The sequence below is a fragment of the Octodon degus genome, unplaced genomic scaffold (genome assembly GCF_000260255.1).
Source record: "Octodon degus isolate 3935 unplaced genomic scaffold, OctDeg1.0 scaffold00052, whole genome shotgun sequence".
NCBI classification, from domain to species: domain Eukaryota; kingdom Metazoa; phylum Chordata; class Mammalia; order Rodentia; family Octodontidae; genus Octodon; species Octodon degus.
The window spans coordinates 2,473,424-2,496,017 of record NW_004524628.1 but is presented as its reverse complement, the minus strand read 5'-3'; the positions used below and the strand labels follow the sequence as shown (position 1 = coordinate 2,496,017).

Here is a 22,594-nt window from a genome sequence, read left to right as displayed (position 1 = left end):
TTACTTTCATTTCAAAGTAATTAATTTCAAACAATTAATTCTAATTGATTGCTGTGTATAGGAAAGCAACTGATCTTACTCTATTGACTTTGCATCTGTGTTCTTGGTTTGCTTGCCGATTAGTTCCTTGAATTTGGTTATTTTTTGTTTCATTTTGTAGAGTGGTGTTTTCCACAGAGATAAACATGCATCTGTTAACAACAACCATTTTTATTCTTTTCTTTCCAATCTGTTTATCTTTCTTTTAGCTCAGTTTCTTCTCTGATAACTGTAGTCATGAATTCCAGTAGATGTTGAATAGAAATAGTGAAACATGACCTCTTTGTCTTCTTTTTTATTTTAGGGTGAAACTGTCCAGTCTTGTACCATTAACTGTTAGTGAAATTGTTCTGTAAATTTTTTTTTATCAAAGTGAAGGAATTCTCCATTATTCCTATTGCTATGATATTTTACCAGAAATGAATACTGAATTTAATTGGATATTTGTGCTGCCTTAATTGAGAAGATCATATGACTTTTATTACTTAGGTTTTTTTTTTTTTTTTTTTTTTTAATATATTTGGTACAGGGTCTCACCGTATGGCTCACACTCATAGTGATCCTCCTGTCTTCAGCCTCCCCAGTGCTGGGATTACAGACATGTACCACCTCGTCTGATATCTGTGGCTGGCTCAGCATGCCTAGGGGAGGGCAGGAGTTGGACCTGCCCAGCATGTGGTGCTGGGAATCTAACCCAGTCCCCATCTTTGCCTAAGCAGGTGCTTAGTCCTCTGAGTTATCTCACCAGCCCTTCTTCTTTAGTGCATTAGTATGTTATATTACATTAATTGATTCACAATTTTGAATCAGTCTTAGATAACTATAATAAATTTCTTTTGGTTTTAGTACATAATTTATTTTATATATTGTCGAGTATGATTTACCAATAATTTTTTCATAGTATTTGCATCTATGTTGATCAGAGCTATTGGTCTGTAGTTTTCCTTTATTAAAATGCCTTTATCCAAGGTGGAAGGTAGTGGTAAAACACTTAGTATGCGTGAGGCCTGGGCTCAATCCTCAGTGCTAAAAAGTGTTTCTCTGGGTTTAGTATTAGGGTAATCTTGGCACTGTGATCTAATGTCTGTCACTTCAGAATTCATGTTGGCATTCTACCCCCCAAGGTCATGGCATTTCAAGGTGAGAGTTTCAATGGGCGAGTAGGACCTACGAGGAAATCTCTGCCCATACAAAAGAGATCTTAGAGAGACCCCATCCTCTTCCTCCACTTTGGGGAGAAAGCAAAACAGTGGTCATCTGTGAAGCAGGATCTAGGCCCTCACCGGACCATGCTCTGCTGATGCGTTGATCTTCAACTTTCTCAGAACTATGAGGAATAAGTAAATGTGGTCTGCATGCTACCCAGTTCATAATATTTTTCTATTGCAACCCAGTTGGACTAAGACAACTGACCTCATAGAGTGAGTTAGGAAGAATTTTCTCTGCCTCTATTTTCTAGAAGGCATTGTAGAGAGTTGTTATTATTTCCCCTTAAATGTTTTGTTGCACGTACTTGCGAAATTCCCTGGGCCTAGTGCTTTCTTTCTTGAAAAGTTATAAATTATAAAGTTAGTGTCTATGCTTATGTGAATTCCAAGAGTTTGTATGTTTTAAGGAATTGATTCTTTGAAAGTTAGTTCCATTTATGAGGATAGGGTTATGGTACTATGATTGAATTGTGCTTCTTTCTTTCTTTCTTTTGGAGAGAGGGTTTCTCTACACAGTTTGGGCTGGCCTTATGCTCACTTTTGGAGTCCCCAGGCTGGTCTTGAACTCACAGCGATCCTGTCTCAACCTCCCAAGTGCTGGGATTATAGACATGCACCACCACGCCTGGTTCTGGCATGCCTGAGGTTCCAGGGATTGAATTCAGCACCTTGTCCTTGCCAGGCATGTGCTTATGCCTTAGCGCTCTCTCCCCAGCCTGAATTATGCTATTAATGTCCCTATAACCCATAGTGGTGACGCCTCTTCTAACTCTGATGTTGGTAATTATGCCCTCCTTTTTTTTCTTGGCATGACTAGAATCAGTTTTAATGATCATTTCAAAGAACCAGCTTTTGTTTCACTCACTTTCTATATAATTTTTCTATTTTATATGATTGCTTTCTACTCTAATTTTTGTTCTTTATTCTCCTTGCTTGAGGACTAAATTCCTCTTCTTTCTCTAGTTTCCTTTACAGGGAGATTTGAATAACTTATTTTAGATCTTTCTTTTTTCTAATACATGCAATTAACATTATAAAATCCCATTATTCTGCTTTGTGTCAGTATAGATTAGTTCAAATTTTGTGAAGTTTTATATAAATGGAGTCACGCTGCTTATGTCTTCTTTGGCTTCCTTCATTCAACATAGCTTATTCCATATCTGTCCATATTCTTGCATTTACCAATAGCTTTTCCCTTCTTGCTACTCAGAGGTAACCCACCACAATTTTTATTTTTATTTTTAATTTTAGGGAACGGTCTACAGGGTGTCCAGGGTCTCACTACAAGATCGGACTCGTAGTGATCCGCTTGTTCACAGCCTCCCAAGAGCTGGGATTACAGGTGTGTGCCACCCCACCCAGTCTCAATTGCTGTCTTAGCATGCCCCACAGGTGGGGCCAGCATGGCAGACCCAGGATTGAACCCGTGGCCCCTGCACCTGCTTGCAGGTGCTTTAATCTGCTGAGCTATTTGGCTGGCCCCCACAATTGTTTATGCATCCACCTACTGTGAATTGTCTCTAGTTCTGAGCCATTTAAAATAAAGCTGTTATGAAGACTCATGTATGACACTGTATAGATATAAACTTTCGCTTCTTTTGAATAAACACAAACAAGTGGAATGGCTGATTAAAATAGTAAATGTACATTTAACTTATAAAAAAAACTGCCTACTTTCTAGAGCAGATATACTGTGCTGCACTCTAACCAGCAATTTTCAAGAGTTCCAGTTCCTCCACGTCCTCATCAACACTTGTATCGTCCATATTCTTAATTCTAGACTTCCAATAGGTGTGTGTTGGTACCTCAGCCTTATTTAAATTTGCATCTCCTAATTAGTAACTATGTTGTCATTATTTTCCATCTATATATTTTATTTGGTAAAATATATGTTCAAACTATATTGGGTTGTTTTCTCAATTTTTATTTTGAGAGTTTTTAAAAATATACCTTAGATTCGTGTCTATTTAGGATATGTGATTTACAAGTGTTCTCACCTGTGGCTCCTCTTTCCATCATCTGCAGAGCAGCTGTCACTGAACAGTGTGCCCACATGTGTGCCAACACTGCATTATGTTATTTCTATATATTTTTAATAAGATCTCAAAGTGGGCAGTGTCCATCCTCTAATTTCATGCTTCTTTTTCAAAGTCATTTCGGCTATTCCAGGTCTGTTGTACTTTCTTTTGAATTTTTGGATCAGTTTGTCAATTTCTTTTTCTTTTTTCTTTTTGTATTTTAGGGAAGGGTCTACAGGGTGTTCAGGGTCTCACTACTAGTTTGGACTTATAGTGATCCAACTGTTTACAGCCTCCTAAGAGCTGAGATTACAGGCTCCCGTGTGCACCACCATGCCCAGTCTCAATTGCCGTCTCAGCGTGCCCCTGGGGCAGGGCCAGCATGGCAGGCCTGGGGATCGAACCCCCATCCCCTGTGCCTGCTTTCGGGAGCTTTAATCTGTAGAGCTATTTGGCCGGCCCACAGTTAGTCAATTTCTACAAAAGCTAAATGCTATAGGGATTTTTAAAAACCAGTATTGTGTTTATTTTATACATCAGTTTGGAGAGAATTAATACCTAATTAATACAGCTTTTTGACCCAGAGCATTCATCCAAAGGGAGTTCACTGCCTGCCTACCTTCCTCACAGGAAATCTCAAAGAATCTCTTCAAACAGAAGAAAACTGACGTAGCCAGAAACCTGGATCTGTCAAGGGAGGGAGGCGTGACAGAGGAGCATACATGAAGGGCAGTAAGATCACTTATTTTCCTTACCCTTTACCATCAAAATCACTAATTATGGCTTTGTGGATTTCTCCTATTATTTTGCATCCAGCTTTTTGCAACAGTAGTAAGCATGTGTCTGAGACCTCGCAGGCCACCACAGAGGTTTGTGGCTCCAGAATGGGCCTCTCACCTCACGGGTGGGTCTGGTGCCATGAGTCAGTAGACAGAAGGCCGGGAAAGAACCCTAATGGAACAAGATTCAGCCCCAGATGCCCCAACCTCACCCAGCTGAGGCCCTTGGTATTGGAAATGGACCATGAAAGCTTTTGTCAGAGGGGACCACAGACCCCCTTGGCACAGGGACATTGTGCAGTGTTGTGGTAGAGAATGACAGGTGCAAGGGCATTGTAGTTGGACGGACGAGTTCAAACCCCAGCTCTGCCTCTTAGTAGCTGTATGACCTTGGGTGACTCACTCAATGTCTCTGGTCCAAATACTTTTCAGGGCAGCTGTGTCTGTTAAGGGTCTAACACGTGGAAAGGAGGCCGCCATGCAGCTATGCTGTTCATTTTCTTCCTCACTGGGCCACCTGTGACCCTCCCACTGAGCGGGAGGTCGGCGCACTCACAGAGGAGACATGCACCTGGGACGTCACGGCAAGCCCCCCTCCAGCGCCCCACCCCTACAGGGAGCGTGGTGCTGCAAGGAGCCAGGATTCACCATCATTTCTCAGTGGCCCTTAGAACTTAAATGCTTTTATGAGAGTTTACGGCTTGAGGAAACAGCTCTAAGCCCAAACAACCCAAAGAAACAACAAACCTCCTGCTCCCTTCCCCACCCAAGAGCAGAAGCATGGCGGTGGCTTCCCCTTGGCTCCAAGACCTTGACATCTTGGTTTCAGTATGATTCTATGAGGCATTCCTTGCTCGATAGTCAAAAGAGCGTCATTAGACACTTGAAAGAAGAGCTGTCAACAGCAAGGCTTGCCAAGGCCTGGGAACTGACCCACCTGTGTCTCCCGAGGACTCTCACCACTCCACAGCCACACATACCTTCTATTTCGTAACTGAGCAAGCTCCTTGTACCTCAGGGACTTTGCACGGGCTCTGCCCTCTCCTGGAAATGCTGTTATCCTGGCCTGCGCTGGCATCATGTTACTGAGGGACCTCCCCTATGCTGTCTGAAGCAGATCCTCTCCCTTCATTTCCATGTTTCCCTGTTCACCCCACACCCTCATTACAACTGGAATCATCTCAATCACTCACTGCTTGCTCCTCCCGGAGCACTATCGACATGGAACTGTGACTGGACACTATGGTCTCAATACATCTTGTCACCTCTGATACACACATCGCCATTTAATCGGCGTGGTGAGGTGTGAAAAGGGTGGAGACATCATCTGGCTGCGGGGTCTAGAGCATGGGTGTCTGAGAGGTGATTAGATGGGCCACTGGGGAGGCGTGTCTGTGATTGAGTCCTGGTGGCTTCATAGGAAGAAGGAAAAGAACATATCCGCGTGCACATGCACACACACACACACGCACACGCACCTCGCTGTCCCTCTCCACGTGCGCCTCCTTGGCACTCGGCAAGCAAGATGCTGTCACCAGATGTGGCTCCTCAACCCTGGTCGAGCCAAAATAAGAAGCATGAGCCAAAATAAATGTCTTTTCTGTGCAGCTTACTCGATCTGTGGCACTGCATCATGAGCAGCCCAACACGGGAGAAGACACTGAGAGATGCCCAGCGCCCACTCAGGGCGTGAGACTCACAAGCCCCAGCTGTCAATGAACAAATCCCGCCTGACCCCAATGCCCTTGGAGACACTCAGGTCTGCAGGCATCAGGGACCATATTTCATGCAGCTGGCCTGAGCCAGGTGTGCCACGGCCCAGCAGCCTCAAAGGCAGGGACTAGGCCCCGGAGCAGGGGAGTCTCAGGCCACTTGGAGGCCCAGGCAGGGGTGCAGGCTGCGGGGTGGTCAGCATGTTTCTCCTCTGTGTGGGGCACACAGGACGAGGAGGCGCTGCTCCTGAGGCCGACACCACAGCAGAGGCCCCCAGCCAGGGAGGACCAGCTTCCCGTCCTGTGCAAGGCCCCTCACCCTCCTGGTGGAGCTGCAGTGCTTTCCCCCAGTGGCCACGACTCTGTAATAACAACCGGCCCACTCCCTGCCACTCAGCCCGCCGAGCTGCAGCCAGGGCCAGGGCCAGGCCCCTACTCCCACCGAGGATGTATAGGCGCAGCCACAGAGGAGGCTCCTGGGGAGAAACGACTATTCCATAAAGGTTTCGTTTTTGTTGGCGGCCATCCACATCTCTACATTGTCATAAAAATTCAATAGGAAACTTCCATTTTAAAAAAAGGGGGGGGAGGTATCATTAAAAAGAAATAGGGACAGCTCCAACAGAGGCTGAGATTAAAGACCAAGAGGCCCAGGGCAGACGGGGAACTTTATGAGCTACCAGACAAAGAAAAACACACAGCGCAGAAAATGTGCTTTGTAGAGACAACCCTGGCTGCTGAGGGTGAGAGGAGCCATCCAGGCTGGGGCGCTGGTCTCTGAGGACCAGGACAGGTCCTTGAGGCCCCTGTGTGACTTGGTGGCTGCCCTGGACAGGGTGAGGCTGTGGGTAGGGACACCAGCAGGAGAGCCCCAGGCCCACAAGAAATACCAGAGCTCCGAGTATAGGAAGCTGGGGGGACGTTGGGTCTCCATGCAGGAGAGTCCCGCCCACTTTGGGCCCACAGAGGGTGAAATGAATCTGTCCAGTGGCAGGACATAGGGGCTGGCTTGCTGCCCCAGCAGGCCAGTGGAAGAGGGGAGTGCTTTCACCAGTCTGGGGTGAGCCAGGTCTGGAGCCGGCATCCAAGCTGCCAGGCTCAACTTGGTTTTTACCAAACTGCTCTGATTCTAAACACAGTGCGCGTTCACTATAGAAATTTTGGAAATGCAGCCTATCTCCAGGAGATCAAAAGTGGCCATTGGCACCCTTCTACCTGTCTATGCTAATCTACTGTCCTAACATTTTTACTTCTTAATCTTTGAAGAAAAAAAACACAGACTGTAAAGAAGAAACCAGGACAAAGGACTTGGCTCTTGGAAACCGGGACAGCCAGGGAGGAATAGCACCAAAGGAGACCAGAAAAGCGCCAGGGTGCTGGGGGAAAGGTCGGGTTAGCAGAAAGCAGCCCTGCCCAGCAGGATCCTGGGGGGCTCCAGGGAGAAAATTAGACTTTTAAAATGCGCGTATGGAGGGAAGCAAGGGTGCTGAGGCCTCAGGTTCTACTAGTAACTGGAGTAAGGCGTGGCCAGTGGCAACGGCTTACAGCTGGACCCCCTGCCGCCGCCCCAAGCCTCATGCACTCATAGGCAGGGCTGCGGGAGGTGTTTGCATCACCTGGCTCTGTGTTATTCTCTGAATCAGTCCACTGATGAGCTCGCAGCTAAATGTGCCATTCGAGGGTGGGGGTCTGGCCACGGGGGGGGGGGGGCTGCCGCTCTCTCCACACCCGCTCCTCCTTGCACTGTGCTTCCTGCCTCTGTGCCCTGAGCAGCTCTCCCCGCCGGGCCCCTCGGCCTTGCTCTCTTGCTTTGGGGCCAGCTGACTATGGACTGAAACAAAAGCCGAAGTGAACCTGGCCTCCCCTTCCTCTGGGGTGCTGGGTTTTATGTATCAGCAAGGAGGAAAGTGACTGAGACGTGGCTTGTCCCGGGAAGCATAGTCTACCTGGAAAATCCATGGCCACAGAAACACATCTGCCCTGGTTTCCAAGTTCAGCCCAGTTGGGGGTGGCTCCTGGTTCTGGATCCCATATTGTGGAATTAGGCGCATTAAAGGACAACGTTCTTGTCACTGCTTTATGTGTAATTTGGGGGGCTAGACCTCGGGACCCCTTCTTGAGAGATGATTAAATCCCAGGTGTCTGCAACAACAAGCTCACCCGGCAAGGAAGCAGCGCTGGTCTCCGCGACTGTTTCTGTTTTTGTTGTATCACCAGCAACGTGATCACCACCGCCGCGACCGTCATCACACTGAAGCTGACAAACAGGAAGGGAATGTTGCCTTGGCTGGGCCGAGCCACTTCCTGTTGCATTAGAGGCTATTTAGAAAGAAATAACAAGGGCTCTTGAGTGACATGCTTCAGTCAAAATGAAAATAGCTATCCTAATCCCTCAAAGAGATGACCTGTGTCATCCCAGGACTCAGAGTCCCTGGTTTGGGAATAGAGGACCATCAACCAGGAGTCCGGCAGAGCCAGAGGTGGGGAGGTGCCCAGGTGGCCTCCTGCGCTGTCCTCGGGCACCGCCTGGGCCACAGGGTTACGCCCCACAGGCTTATTGGGTCCTTGCCACTGGGGTCAGGGAAGCTCCATTGGGGGCAACACAGGCAAGACCGATGCCCCAGCTGCCTCCTGTTGGATGTGGGCTCCACGGGGCTTACTTGCCCCTCACTTCCAGCATGGCTTGAGCTTACCAGCACACCTTGCCCCCATAAGTGTCACCACAGCACAGGTCACTAGATAGACTCTCAGGAACAGAAAGAGACTGGAGATGCCCAGGTGAGCCCTCTTTTTCCACTATTGGAGGAGACCACAGCTGGGGCGGGGGAGCTCAGAGTCGGACCAAAACCCCAGCAGACAAGCCCCGCAACCCTGGGCCCACACTGCTTCTCGGCTCATACCAAAGAATCTGTACAGGAGAAAAGGGATTCCGTACTTCCTTCTTCTTAGAAAGCTGACAATTTTCAGGGACTATGAGAAACAAACCCTACCCAGATTTGTAGGAAAGGAAATTTCTGTAAAAACAAGCCCGTTTGGAGATGCTGCTGAGCTGGCCTTCATGAAGTGCTCGAGACTGGAAGCATACGGACTCTGGAATCAGCTTCATCCAGGCTAAATGCCCGTGTCTGAGGCAGTGAACATGGCTCTCTGTGGACAGAAACTGGCCTTGGAACAGGGCATTGGGCTTGTGCTTAAGCTTTTTTAATATATATATATATATTATATATAATATAAAAATATATATATTATATATATATATATACTTTCAAAAAGTACTTGTAACAATAAGTGCCATTGTTAGCCATGATGAAAAATAATTATAGAGATGCCTTGCAAGTTGGAAGACAATACAAGGCCCCAAATGCGGCCAAGGAAACACAGCTGCCCTGGACCTCACCCCCCTACCCAGGCGCAGTGACATGCATCTTCTGTCTCCGGCAAGCAGAGCAAAGAGGCAGGGTGTGTGGGGGCCAGGACTGGGTGAGGAGGTAGATTCCCCCTCCTCCACATCCTCCCAATAAACAGATTAGGTTCTCACTTAGAAACTGAACCGCGCCGTGGACAAAATGAAGAAAAAAACCAAACAAACATAATACATATGAAAGCAACCACGGATGCCACTGACAGTGATGTCTGCCGGCCAGGCGCTGCTTAAGAATGTTGTATGTGATACCTAATATAATACTAATAACATTGAGACGGATACTCCTGTGTTTAACAGAAGAAGAAACCGAGGCCGGGGAGCTTAGGTAACAGCCTACCTAAGGTCACACAGCTCGCATGCGCTGCGGTGGGGACTAAGTCAGGTAGGGTGGCGGCAGAGTTCCCCGACATTTCTCTATGTCCAGTGCCTTTAAATTCTCACATCTTTTAACTGAAGAGCTCTGATGAAAGCATAGGAAATCCGGTCCACACCCTCAGGTCCAAATGGACGCATCTGAAGACCACGGGTCCCGTGGCGTGGTTCTCACTACACGGAATTCCTCCAAGTGTACAGATGGCAAGGACAAGGCAGAGGCAGGCAGAAGTGAAGGCTGTCTCAGATCAATCAAGAAGACAACAGAGAAGGGAGAGAGGGATGATCAGATGGAGCCTGGGCCCCAAAGCCCCCTGCTGGGAACTTCCTCCTCTGCTGAACCCCACAAGACTGAATGAAGAGCAGCCCCATCTGATTGGCAAGAAGCAACTCTGGGGTTTCTCAGCCCAGCCTGCAGGGGACCTCCACTGCCTGCTCCCTGCTTTGTGCCCTCACAGCAGAACGGGCCCCAGGCAAAGAGAAGGATTGACAGAGCTCACAGGCTTGCGGTGGATAGAGCAGCCTCTCAGCCTCCCCTGTCCATGCCCTGGGCCTCTCATCAAAGGTGGCCGGAACCCAACACCCACAGCCCCATTCCATCCTCTGGGAAGCCTTTCCCGCTGCCCTGCAGCCATCAGTCTCTGCTACTGTCCCCACTGGCCGCAGCACCATTCCCAGGATCCTTTTAGGCCTTAGTGTGGCTGCAGGGCCAGGGTGTGGACCCTGGGGTCTTCCTCCTGCCCCAGGGCTGGCACAGACGGATGCCAACAGGCAGCAAGGTTTGCTCCTGGAGGGTGCGGGCAGAGCCCTGGGCTCCCTGGGAGCCTGGAGCTTCACCACCCCAGGAGCAGATGCCTTGCCCCTTTGCGCCTACAGGTCCTCCACCTGGACAAGATTGGGTGTCATCCCAGCTCCGCACGGGTCTCTGCAAATCGGAACCCAGGGCTGGGCTCCCAGGGACAGGTTTTGGAGACTGACAGAGACTAGCCAGCAGGGTCCTGCCCTTAGGCCCTTCCAGCTGGTCTGTCCTCAGCGAGCACAATCAGCAATGAATTGGCCCAGAGGAGAGAGAGGACACACACAGCCGACCCACACACCCGCTTTCCTACAAGCACACACACACACACACACACACACACGCAGCCTCACATTTGCACATGTATCCTCACACACACTAGCCCCAGTTACCCCACACACACGTGCACCCTCCCACATTTGCACACACAACCTCACAGACACACAATCTCACACACACTCAACCTCACACATTCATTCATGCAACCTCACACACTCAACCTCCCCTACAACTACAGGCCCTCAACCTTTTCACGTACAAATTCACAATACAACCCCATACACTCACGTATATGTACACACACATACACACATACTTGCTTACACAAGCACCAAAATGTACCAAGCCTGTGCAGGGGAGGTAAGTAAAGGCTCGTACACATCCTCTGATGCACTCAGGCTGTGATGGAATTCTCCATGGTTTCATAATTGTTGCCCTAATAGGACCTTGAGTTTCTAGAAGAAATGGTAAATAAAACTCAGGTTGCTGCTACAAACTTATACTAAGGAATATGGAGCATTTTTGTGACACTGGAGATGGAAAGGAGGGAGGCAGCGTGTGTTTGCCCTCTCCATCCACTGCCAGGAGACTACAGAAGCCAGGGAGGTGCTGCCTTTCAGAAATCCAGTAGGAGCTGAAGCGAATCCACACACATGCATACTGCAGACCCAGACAGGGAAACCGGTCAGATGTGACGCATCTGAGCGCCATCCAAGTAGCTCCCTCTCCCTGGGTGAGTTAGTGAGAAGGGCTTGCAGGCACCCCACAGGACTATGGCCATTCCCCCCGACCGTTCACCTTCTCCCCAGAGGCCTCTCACAAAGGCCTGTTTCTCAGGTTACCCACTCCTGCTTCCTCCCAAGACACATGGTAGATCTCAGCATCACTCCTGCGGTTGCAGTGTACAGCTGGGCTCAGGACAAGACATGATCCGTGGGTCTCAGCCCATGTGACCCCAGGCAGCCCTTTCATCTCGCTGAGCCTCAATAAATAAGGCAGCTAAAGCCATAGCAGTTCTTATGTCAAAGACAGAACCATGGACAAAGTCCAAATTCACCAGAAACAGCCATGACTGCTTGAAATGCCCAGTAGCTCCCAGAATGCCACTGACCAACTTGTCTCTGTCCTAACGGCCACATTTGGCTGATCAGTGGTAATGCATTTGGCCTGTATGCATTGACCAGGAAGTGCACTACTAAACAATGCTCCTCAGGAGCAAGAAAAAAGCCAGTATCTCTGCAAAAAAAATAGGAAATTCCAATCAACAGCAATGGCATGTAAGGTTTGAGTTATGGGGAGCTGTACATTTTATATTTGGCCATAGAGCTGACAGTGTACAGAAACTGTCCTGAAAGCCCTGAACTACTTCCATGACTCCTTTAGGGATCCAGGCTCTTGAGCTAAGAGGTACTATGTGCAGGGTGTTCTCTAAGTTTCTGGCATCCGATGATATCCAAGCTGAGAAATTCTGGCTGCCAAACTTGAAGCATATGGAGAGTCCCCTTCTACTCTGTGAGAATGTAATTTGCTATGATATGAGCTATTTTCCCTTTTTTTAAGTGTATTTGGTACAGGGTCTCACTATGCAGCTCAGACTCATAGAGATCTTCCTGTTTCAGCCTCCCCAGTGCTGGGATTACAGGCGTGCGCCACCACACCTAGTCAGTGGCCAGCTCATCACACCCAGGGGTCGGGCCCGCACAGCACGTGGTGCCGTGCCTCAAACCTCAGTCCCTGCGCTTGCCTAAGCAGGCACTTAGTCCACTGAGCTAGCTCACTGGTCCTTGTTTTTGTCTTTTTTAGACAGGATCTCACTATGCAGTTCAGTCTGGCCTTGAGCTCCTTTGCAGCCCAGGCTGGTCTTGAAGTCACAGTGATCCTCCGGCTTCAGCTTCCTGAGCGCTGGGATGACAGCCGTGCTCCACTGTGCCCTGCTGCTGTGATATGTATGGAGGGCAATTTCTGCAGTACATCTAAAAACCTTAACCTGGGTGTAGAATTTCCAATTCGGTATTAGGAAGTGGCTCCTACTGGTTCAATACTCCTGCGTATAAGATTTGTGAACAGTGAACAAAATGCAAAAATAAGATTAACTGAGAGCAGACAGAAACTGGAATTTGACCTTTGAAAGAAGGAACTGCACTGGGGAAGAGCCGTGACCGGGCTGCTTTCCTTGGAGGGTTCTTCCCAGTTTGCAGGTAGACAGTTGCTGGCTTATTGCTGACGGTGTCAGAGGACAGAGGTCTGAGGTGCAAGAGTGGCCAAAAATGAAGAGGGAAGTCATGGAAAGAGCTAAAACTTTTAGAAGCTGTGTGAAGATTTCAACTCCAGCTCACTGATTGAGAGACAGAAATTAGAGTCGGAATCCTGCCAGTTCAGTTCATCCAAGAGAGCTCTGTAGACACCCTGGGCATAAGATGGTAATCCATGGGAGTGGCATACGTAGAAGCAGAGATTAAGACCCCAGGATTAAAAATTTCCCCTCCCTAGGTTAGGAAAACTGTTAAACAAAACTCCCTCGAGTATAGAAAACCAAGCTTCTATGACTTCAAGGTGATATTCCATAATTAACAGTCCGATACTGTCAAAACAACATACAATCTAGAATCTCTAAAACTATCATTGATCATCTTAGTCACTTTCTCACTGCTGGGACAAAAAACCAAACACCCACAAATCAAAGGAAAAGAGGTTTGTTGTGACTCACTCCCTGTGCTTGGCTCCAGGGCAGAAATGCCCAGTGGACGTCCTGGGCAGAGGACGCCCCATCCTTCATAGCAGCCAAGAAACAGGGAGGAAGGAGCTGGGGATGGGGGTGCACCCTGCACCCCTCCAGCCAGGCCCCATCTCCTAATAGCATGTTTGCTCGAGAGTCCTTGCGATCCAGTCACTATCCACACGAGGCTTTGGGGGGACACCCTGGACCTAACCACAACACCTATGAAAAAATATCAGGCAATAAAAATTTATGGACATGCAAGCAAATGGAAAAAAAATGATCCCTAATGAAAATAAAAAGTGATTCTTAAAAAATAAAATAAAATAAAATAAAAAGTGATTCTTAACCAAGGGAAAACAACATTATTCAGTCTACAAAAAAGCAAAGTATACTGTATGCTCAAATCAGCAGACAGGACCTTGTGAGTGACAATTACAATTATGCTGAAGGACTTAAAAAAAAATACATTGCCACAGTGAGTAAACAGATTAAAATTGTAGGTGAGCAACAGAAATTTTTTTTTTGGGCGGAACCAGGGGTTGAACTCAGGCCCTTGTGCTTGCCAGGGAAGCTCTTATTCTACTGAGCCATCTCCCCAGCCCAGAAATAATTTTTACAAGAACCAAAGTTATAGAACTGAAAGTGAAATGAAAAAATTTGATGGATATCCCTAACAGGTTGAGGAAGAGTAAAAGAGAACTAAAGAACAATAGAAATGATCCAATCTTAAGAATATTAATGGATAAAGATATTTAAAATGGCAAAATAGTGGTGTTCGGCACAATATCACAATATTACAGTTAACATATGTGCAATTGGAAGAGAAAGAATGGGCCAAAAAAATGAAAGTACACACTTCTAAATGTCTTAAATTTGATAAGAAGTATTAATTTATAGGGGTTGGCAGATGGCTCAGTGGAATAAGCACTTCCCTGGCAAGTGCAAGGGCCTGAGTTCAATCCCTGGTTCTGCCAAAAAAAAGAGAGAGAGAGAGAGAGAAGTATTAATTTATAAACTCCAGGATTACAATCATTCCCAAAGAAGGTGAAACACACACACACACACACACACACACACACACACACACACACTTGCAGAGAGCACATCTTAGTCAAAATGTTGAAAATAAAGAGAAAGAAAAAAGTCTTAAGCAGCCAGAGGAAAAAAATGACACATCTCATACTCGGGGCAAATGAAGAATTAAGCTGTCTTTTTATCAGACCAATGAGGCCAGCGGTGATGGAATGATAAATATTGAAATTTTATGTACAATAAACTATACTTTTTTTTTTTTAAAGATAGAAATGGAGCCACTTGCAGCTAAATAAAACCAAGTGAATTCACCACCATGAAATATGAGAAGATGCTGTTCAGGTTGAAGAGAAAGGATACCGGGTGGGAACTTGAGCCTTCAGCCTGGGAAGAGGATGCCAGAAATGGCAGACGGGAGAGCAAATATAAAATTACTATTTTGGTTCTTCTCTAATCAATTCAAAAGATAGTTCCTATCTCTTGCCCATTTTCTCTGCCCACCCTGGTCCTAGAAGCCAATAATCACAAGACATGAAATTACCAAATAAAAACTGAGTAGCACAAATCAGCCGTGAAAGCCAAAAACAAGTGGAAGAAATCAAAGATCTTTGCAATTTGGGGTAGTTCAGGCAGTTTTCTCAGTACATGGAAAACATTAATCAGGGCCGGGGAGATAGCTCAGTGGCATAAGCGCCTGTGTGGCAAGCACAAGGTACTGGTTCAATCCCCTGTACTGCAAAAACAAAAGCCAAAACACACCCAAACATTAATTATAAACATTTTTTAAATAATAAATTGATTTTTATCAAATTCTTCTCTTAAGGAAAAAAAGAAAATGCAAAAAGAGTCAAGCTACAGACTGGGTGAAAATTTCACAATATATTTATCTGGTAGGACTGGGGATATAGTTCAGTGGACAGCACCTGCCTGGCAAGTATGAGGTCCTGAGTTCAATTTCTAATATATATATATATATATATTTATTTATATTTAGACTATATAAAATTTGTATAAATCCTTAGAAGATCAATAGTCCAACTTAGATGTAGGCACAGGACTAGAACACTTTACAAATGGTCAATAAGTATATGCAAAAGTATACAATGTAGTGAGTAATTAGGGAAATGCTAATTAAAGTCACAGTGGGATGCTATTTTCTAGGCACTAGGATGACCAGCATTATAGACTGGCCACACCAGATGTCGGCAAGGACGAAGAGAAAGTGGGTGCCACATACCTTGTTGGCAGCAGCATACAATTACTTGAGAACACTGGCTGTTACTCATAAATTAAACATACACTTATAACCTAACCTAGCAATACTTCGCCTAGATATTTTCCCCAAAGAAATAAAAACACTTGTCCACAAAATGAGTTGAGCATGTTCCTAACAACCTTATTCGTGATGTTCCCAAATTGGAAATTGTCCAATAGCTATCAGCAGGTGGCTATGTAAACAAACGTGGGCACAACCATACAATGAACTACTTGTAGCCAATCAGGGGGTGCCCACCAGTTGTCGCAGACTTTAGCGCTGTGCCTGTCATTTGATCAGGCCAAGATTGACCTCAGCCACAGACACCTAACCAGCAGACACAGCAAGGTGAGAGGCTGCACCACCCAGGGCCACGAAGCCCTTTCTTCCACTTCTCTTGACCCCTAAGATGGTAAATCTCGGACAGCATCAGAAACTTAGACCTTTAAGACTCTAAGCATTAAAAACACAGAGATGGAAACACTAACAAGAGGGGGCCTTGAAAACAAGGTGGGCAGCCGCATCTATAATATACAAAGTGAAATTTGGGCTCTTGGCACCTCGTACCTGCTGCTGGCCTGCTCCTGTATTTCTAGGTGAGTTGAATATTCGAGATGGACCATGAGAGAAGCCACTTGTGAGCAGAAATCAGGAGAGATGAGACTTCAAGGTCCCCACCACAATGTTTGGTGCTGCACGGCACCCAGATCTGTCTCTGGGCTTTAAAAACTGCCCCAGCAGCCTTGACCCAGCCCTCTGAGCTTGAGAAAACTGCTCTCCCTTTGTACTTCAACTAACTTCAGTGTAATTTTTCCTCTGAAAAAAGAGCATTTTTCCACACTGACTGAGTACCAGCTCTGAGAAACAATGTTTCCTTTTTGTCACATACTAAAATAAAATCTTAAAAATCTTTCTATTGTGAAGTCCTAGAGGTTTCAAATGTTTGCTTTCCATTCCACAGCGCCATACTCTGCCTCACAAAGGAATAGCAGGTGGATCCTCCCCTCCATAACCTCTCCTCCTTCCTTCAGTGCAGGAAGGGCCATCATACTCAGGATGAGAGGCAGTGAGATCACAGCAGAGCCAGAGGACCCCACAGGCGGTGGGAGCCCCAGTTTTCCCAGGGCTGTTGTTGCTTCAGCACTAAAAGCTGCGTGTCTCGGGGTTTCTCTCTGTCCTGTGTGGGCCAGAAAGGCTGGTGTCCTGCCCGAGGGTCCAGAACTGGAGGTGGAGACCTCTGCGATGCCCAATGCAGGGCCTCCCATCCTGGAACTTCTGTTCCGGAGCGTTTGTTACCGTGATCTGAGCCTGCCTACTCTCCTCAGTTCCCAGGATTGCTGATCTCAATATCAACAAACCCTCATTGGCAGCATCCACCTGCCCTATGTTTTGTTGGATTTTAGTGACACTGTCTCTGCTGTGGCCTGTCCTGGTGACTCTACCCGATGACACTAGACTGCTTCCCACAGGGACCCAGGGTTCAGAAAGCTTCCTGAACACTTGTGCTGTCTGTGAGTGTACTTAGGTGCTCACTCTGATGGTAGAGAAGGCCTTTTACTTGTGGCTGGTTTTGTCTGTATCAGAGTACAAAACCCCAAGTCTTGAACTTGGCCTTCCATCCCATCCCAGCACCCAAAAGGAAAAAGCAGAACAAAATGCTTGAACGTTCTATGGACTCTCATTCGTTTCAGTCCTCTGAGCTCTCACCCTGCAGGAAAAGCCAAGTGTAGGGATTTGCCTTTTAGTTTTTGGCCTATGTGAACCTCCATTGGGTAAATCATAGTCATACAAAGAAAGGAATAGAGACGGGTCTTCAGCTGCATGGCGAAGGTCTATCTCTGAAGGTCAGTGGATGCTTTATGTAGCCCCACTGGTTCCCCCTGCAAGAAGGATGCCGTGGTCCACAGCATTCATTTGGTCACTCGTTAGACAAATATGCACCATCTTGAGATGCGACACAAACCAAATCCCTACCAGAGCTCACCACGGCTGTGGTCTGCTGCTGCTACCAAGCCTTGAACCCATTTTTATGACCTATGTATGCTTTCAAATTGCTCTGTAAATGGAGCTTGCCAGAGCAAGTACAGAACTCTGACCATAACACTGCCATCTTTCAGAAGACAAGACCCTACAATTGTATGATAGGAAAATGGTACAGAATACAAGGAAATCAACTCCATCCTTCATTGCTTTCCCATCCCCCCCCCATGCAGTCATAAAATTCAGGACTTGATGCCACGAGCAGGTTACCCAGATACCAGCCCACTTGAAGGTGGCACTACGAGGCATCCTCAAGCCCTCCATCGCACCACAGGCAGGCAGTCCGGCTTGCTGGGATCTGGAGCGCAAGAGTGACACAGTCCGTCAGCTCCCATGAGGGTCTGCATGCCATGACGAGCTGCAGTTCTTCAAAAGCTTGGGCAGGCTGTATCTTCAGGGTAGGGAACTGGCATGCCCAAGAGCCAGAGAATAGGAATAGCAAAAACGGTCAGGGAGTAAGAACAAGGGGGCAGGATCACTGCCAGGCTGAACCAGGAGGCTGTCCCACCTCGAAGAACATTACCCCAGGGACAGAGCTCGGTGGCATGCCTACCTTGACTATGCCAGGAGAGAAGATGAACTCCACTACTCCACGCCAGCTGGAATTTGGGTCCACTGTCCCTTGAGGTACTGTGCAACAGAGGGAGACCATCCCAGAGGAATCCAGATGCTGCAGGGACAGCAGCCGACGTGAGTGGCCCTGAAGACCCTGGGCTTGCCTGGCAAGGTACAACTGCCTTTTTGTTCCTAGGCTTCTCCAAAGACCATTCAGCATTCGAGGAGGGTGGCCAGGAGTCTTTACTGTGACTTTCTGTGCAAAGCTAAATAACAGACCCTCAGAACATCTACAAATCTCTGGGATCTAAGGGTGTTACTTTATATGACAAGAGTGACTTTGCAGATATGGTTAAGTTGAAGATCTTGAGCTGAGTGGCCTGCAGAATCTGCAGATGCCTTAAACGTGGTCTTCTAGTCATTAGGCCCTCAGAAGGAGGCAAGAACATCAAAGGAGGAAAGACTTGTGGCAAGGGAAGCAGATCCTGGAGCGATGTGCTTGAAAATAGAGGAAGAGGTCACAAGCCAAGCACTGCAGGCAGCTTTGAGAAGGTGGAACAAAGAAATCGGTCCTGCCTGGGAGTCCACAGGCAGCTGGGCTTGGCCCTGGTCACACTGATTTCAGGCATCTGGGTTTGAGCTGCAGAAGAGGACATTTGTGCTGCTGTGAGCTACGTGCTATGTGGCCGCCAGCATGGGAAGCGAGTGCAGTCTGCAGGAGAAAAAGCAGGAAGCTCAAGAGGAACCGAGTGGACCGGTTAGGCCATGAGGAGTCACATCAGCTCAGACTTCTGCCTTGTTGGGAAATAACCTCCATGGCTCCCAGCTCGGAGCACCTCCCCAGCATCCTCAAGAAGAAAGTGGTGGGGGTCCGTTGGGAACAGCAGCCTTCCTGCCTGCCTGCCTGCCCACCTTGCTCCAAGGGGCTCAGTCTCCTCACCCCAACCCACCGGCTTCCTGTAGCTGTGCTGGGTTGGTACTGCCCTGATGGGTCCCAACAGCAAGGCTGCACACAGTCAGAGTGCACGCGGCAGTGCCCAGACCTGTCTGGGCAAATAGAGAAGAGCAGAAGGCTGTAAGCTGGAGGCCAGTGGTGGCTTCTCGGTCACATGGACCAGCACATACCAGAAACATCCTGATCAGAGTGGGAGCTGCTACAGGCTCAGCAAGTAAAGTACCAAGTGATGCTGCACTTGGGTGATGGCTGTTGCCAAGGAAGCAGTGATTTCAATCATAGAGCATGGGGGGCATGAACTGGGCGTGAGTCTCATGATCTTTCAAAAGATGCAAAAACAAGCCCTGCAAATGTTTGCGGCTGCTCTTTCGATTCAGCATGAATCGAAGTTCCGATGAATCCACTTCAAGGGTCTTTTGCATAGTAGCAGGCACTTCGGAGACCCCTTGCTGGGCCAGGTGAGGTGTTCCCTGTTCCCATTTGCTGAAGTGGCTTCTTAACAACAACAACCAAGTCCTGAAAAAAGGGGGACCTGTCACTGTTTGCTTCCTTTTTCTTCTGGGTTACAACAGTCACAACTGTCCTTTAAACTTTGTCCCCAAAGACATCAGAGCTCAACAATTACAAATGAGGAACACATGTTCCTGGGCCATCAGAATTGTACCTTCGCCCTCGACATGTAGGCTTGGGGACCTGAAAGTGTGTCCCTGGCTGGTCTCAGAGGACAAATAGATGAGGCTCCAGCCACTAACACTTGTGGGCGTTGGGGGCTGGGTGAGATCGGACGGTGCAGGCTTTCTCCGACCAAGTTGGGCAACTTGAGGCTTTTAACTGCCTTGGGAATTGGGGTGTGCCTTAAATGAGGAACTGAGTCCCTCATTTCCCAGCAAGGGACTGCTGAGCTCAGAGCCTCCTGGCCCTGAGGCCTGCGAGGCTGGCAGAGAGGAGGGTGCTCTTAGACCTGTGAGCCTGGCTACACATCGCTTTCCTTCCTCAACTCAGCCACTGCCCCTCCGTGTTAGCCTTCTTGAGAACCCTCACAGGGCAAGGTTATAGAGACAGGCAGAAGTGGATGGGAGTGATCCCGGCTGCTGACACGGTTCAGTCTCCCCTCCGCTGGAACCCTGTGGGTCTCTTCTGCCCCTGCATCCTGGACTCCTACTGTGGTTACTTCATATCCTGCCCCAGGCTTGGCAGAGCTGGAAGTCCACCTACATGCAATGCATGGCCTCATCTACTCATTGGCATGGTGCTAGAAGTGTGGGGTCTCCAGCGGGAGGCAGAGGGGCACTTGTCCAAGGTTCCTGTGCTCGGACCGCATCTCAAGTTGCAGCAGAATGAAGATGCCCAAGCTTTCTGTCCACTCAGCTTCTGGTGGGCGCACAGCAGAAGCTGGCTGCTCTTTTGCTCCTATTAGGAACCACCAAGATTTACTATATACCATGTTCTAGATTCCAGCACTTAGGAAGGAAGGCTCTGGAACACAACTCTCTAGGTTCATATTTCAGCTCCAGGATTTGCCTTCCATGGGCACCAGCATTACTTCAACTTAGTGCCTCAGTTTACCCATCCTCCAATGGTAAGAAGTTCAGTGCTTTCTTGTAGAGCCACTTGTGTGAAATGACATGAGGTTGCTGAACATGGCAGTGCTCACCAGAGAAATAGATTTAATGCAAGCTAAGTAAATATGAAGGTTTACAAGATAGGGTTACCATGGCTGCCTGCAGTCAGGTGTGCAATGGTGCAAAAGGGCTGACTATGCCCTGGAGAGCTGAAGGATCCTGTCTGGTGCTTGCTGTGGAGTCCCTTGTAAGTCCGTATCAGGACATCAAGGCTCTTCAAAGAACAGCTGGAAGATCTGCAGCGGAAGCCAGGAAGTGAGTCCAAGTTGAAGGAGAAGACTGGAGCCCTTCCAAAGAAACAGAAGAGAGCCTTCTTCCTTTGTTTCCCTTCATTCCATCCAGGTGGCAAACCTGTGCAGGATGGATCCTCTATCTTCAGTAAATCCCCTCAGCCACCCCCAACCTTAGGGGGGGTCCAATTTAGTTGAGTGTTTCTTACTCAACTGACACAAGCAGTTAACTATCACAGTCCACCACTTGCTAGCTTGACAACCAGACACTTGTCTTTAAACCATAGTCTCCAGATACACAGACAAGTTCCTAGTTATGCCTAACATGCTTCAGCTATCGTGCATACCAACAGAAATGTACTAATTGCTTCTCCAGAATAGAAAGCAAGTTTTCTTTGGGTGATGCTTTCTGCTAACGCATAAAGTTCATGACTTGCACTTTATAACAAACTAGGTTTAATAATACTTAAGAACCAGTATTAAGTTTATCAGCATTATATTACATAGGAAACACATTAAGAGAGAGCTATCATGATTACAATCCTTGTTTCTGTAAATGACCACAGGGAACTACCATCTTCTTCTATTCATTCTTGATTCTCTTGGCCTTCTGCAAGTATCTCACGGGTTTCAGTTCTTTTGCTGTTGGGATGACCCATTACTGGAGGTTCTGGACCATTTGTCATCCTGCCTGGATTATGCTGCAGTTTGCCATTCAATTTGATTTTGTTCCGACAGGGTCTCACTATGCAGTTCAGACTGGTCTTGAGTTCACTTTGTAGTCCAGGCTGATCTTGAACTTGCAGTGATCCTCCTGCCTCAGCCTCCCAAGTGTCAGGATTACAGGCATGTATCCCTCATGACCAACCTTCCCACTGACCTTAATAACAGGGCCTGGTAATACATGGAGATGCCCTAAGAGATCCCCTGCACTCCAAGTACATTCCTCCTTTCTTCCATTGTGGATTAATAGTCCATTGTTCCCTTGATAGTCTGCCAATACCACAACTCCCTTTTTAGCTTGTTTACTCAGAGGTATGAGGAGACCAAAATGACCAGAGGGAGCATCTTAGCTTCCAGCTTTATGGCATCTTTAGTGCTCTCTCTGGTGCTAGCTTTCACCCTTGTGGAAGTAAGACTTCTGAGCCATCAGATCATAAGGTGACAGGAACAGCAAGTAGAAGCTTTGGTGTGGTGGATCGCTAGGGGAAATTGGTTCCCTTCCCACTTCCTCCCCCTTGATTCCCTGACCCGTGAATGCCAGCTACGGGAGCCACAGTGCCACATACAGCCTTTTGAAGAACCTTGCCCCAGCCCTTCAAGCTATTGGCAAGACAATTCCACCCCTATGCCAACCCAACCACTTCCAAATGGTAAGGAACACAGTATGACCAGTGAATTCCAGGAGCAGGAGCATGTTGTCTCATTTCTTTGTCCATAAAATGTGTTCCTTGGTTAGAGGTAGGGCTGTGTGGAATTCTTCATAGTGGATAAGGGATGCATGTTAGTTTTGGCAGAAGCATTTTGTGTAGGGAAAGCAAATCCTTACCCAGAGTAAG

General features: G+C 47.6%; 1 long non-coding RNA gene across 1 annotated transcript in view; it reads right to left on the bottom strand.

Annotated features, from left to right (window-relative positions):
• The window catches only part of LOC111817225, a 111,384-nt gene that overhangs the window by 14,770 nt on the left and 74,020 nt on the right, over nucleotides 1-22,594 (bottom strand). Inside the window, exon 3 of the long non-coding RNA XR_002821474.1 lies at nucleotides 7,917-8,075. This is a non-coding gene — a long non-coding RNA (uncharacterized LOC111817225). The remainder of the gene's footprint in view (nucleotides 1-7,916; nucleotides 8,076-22,594) is intronic.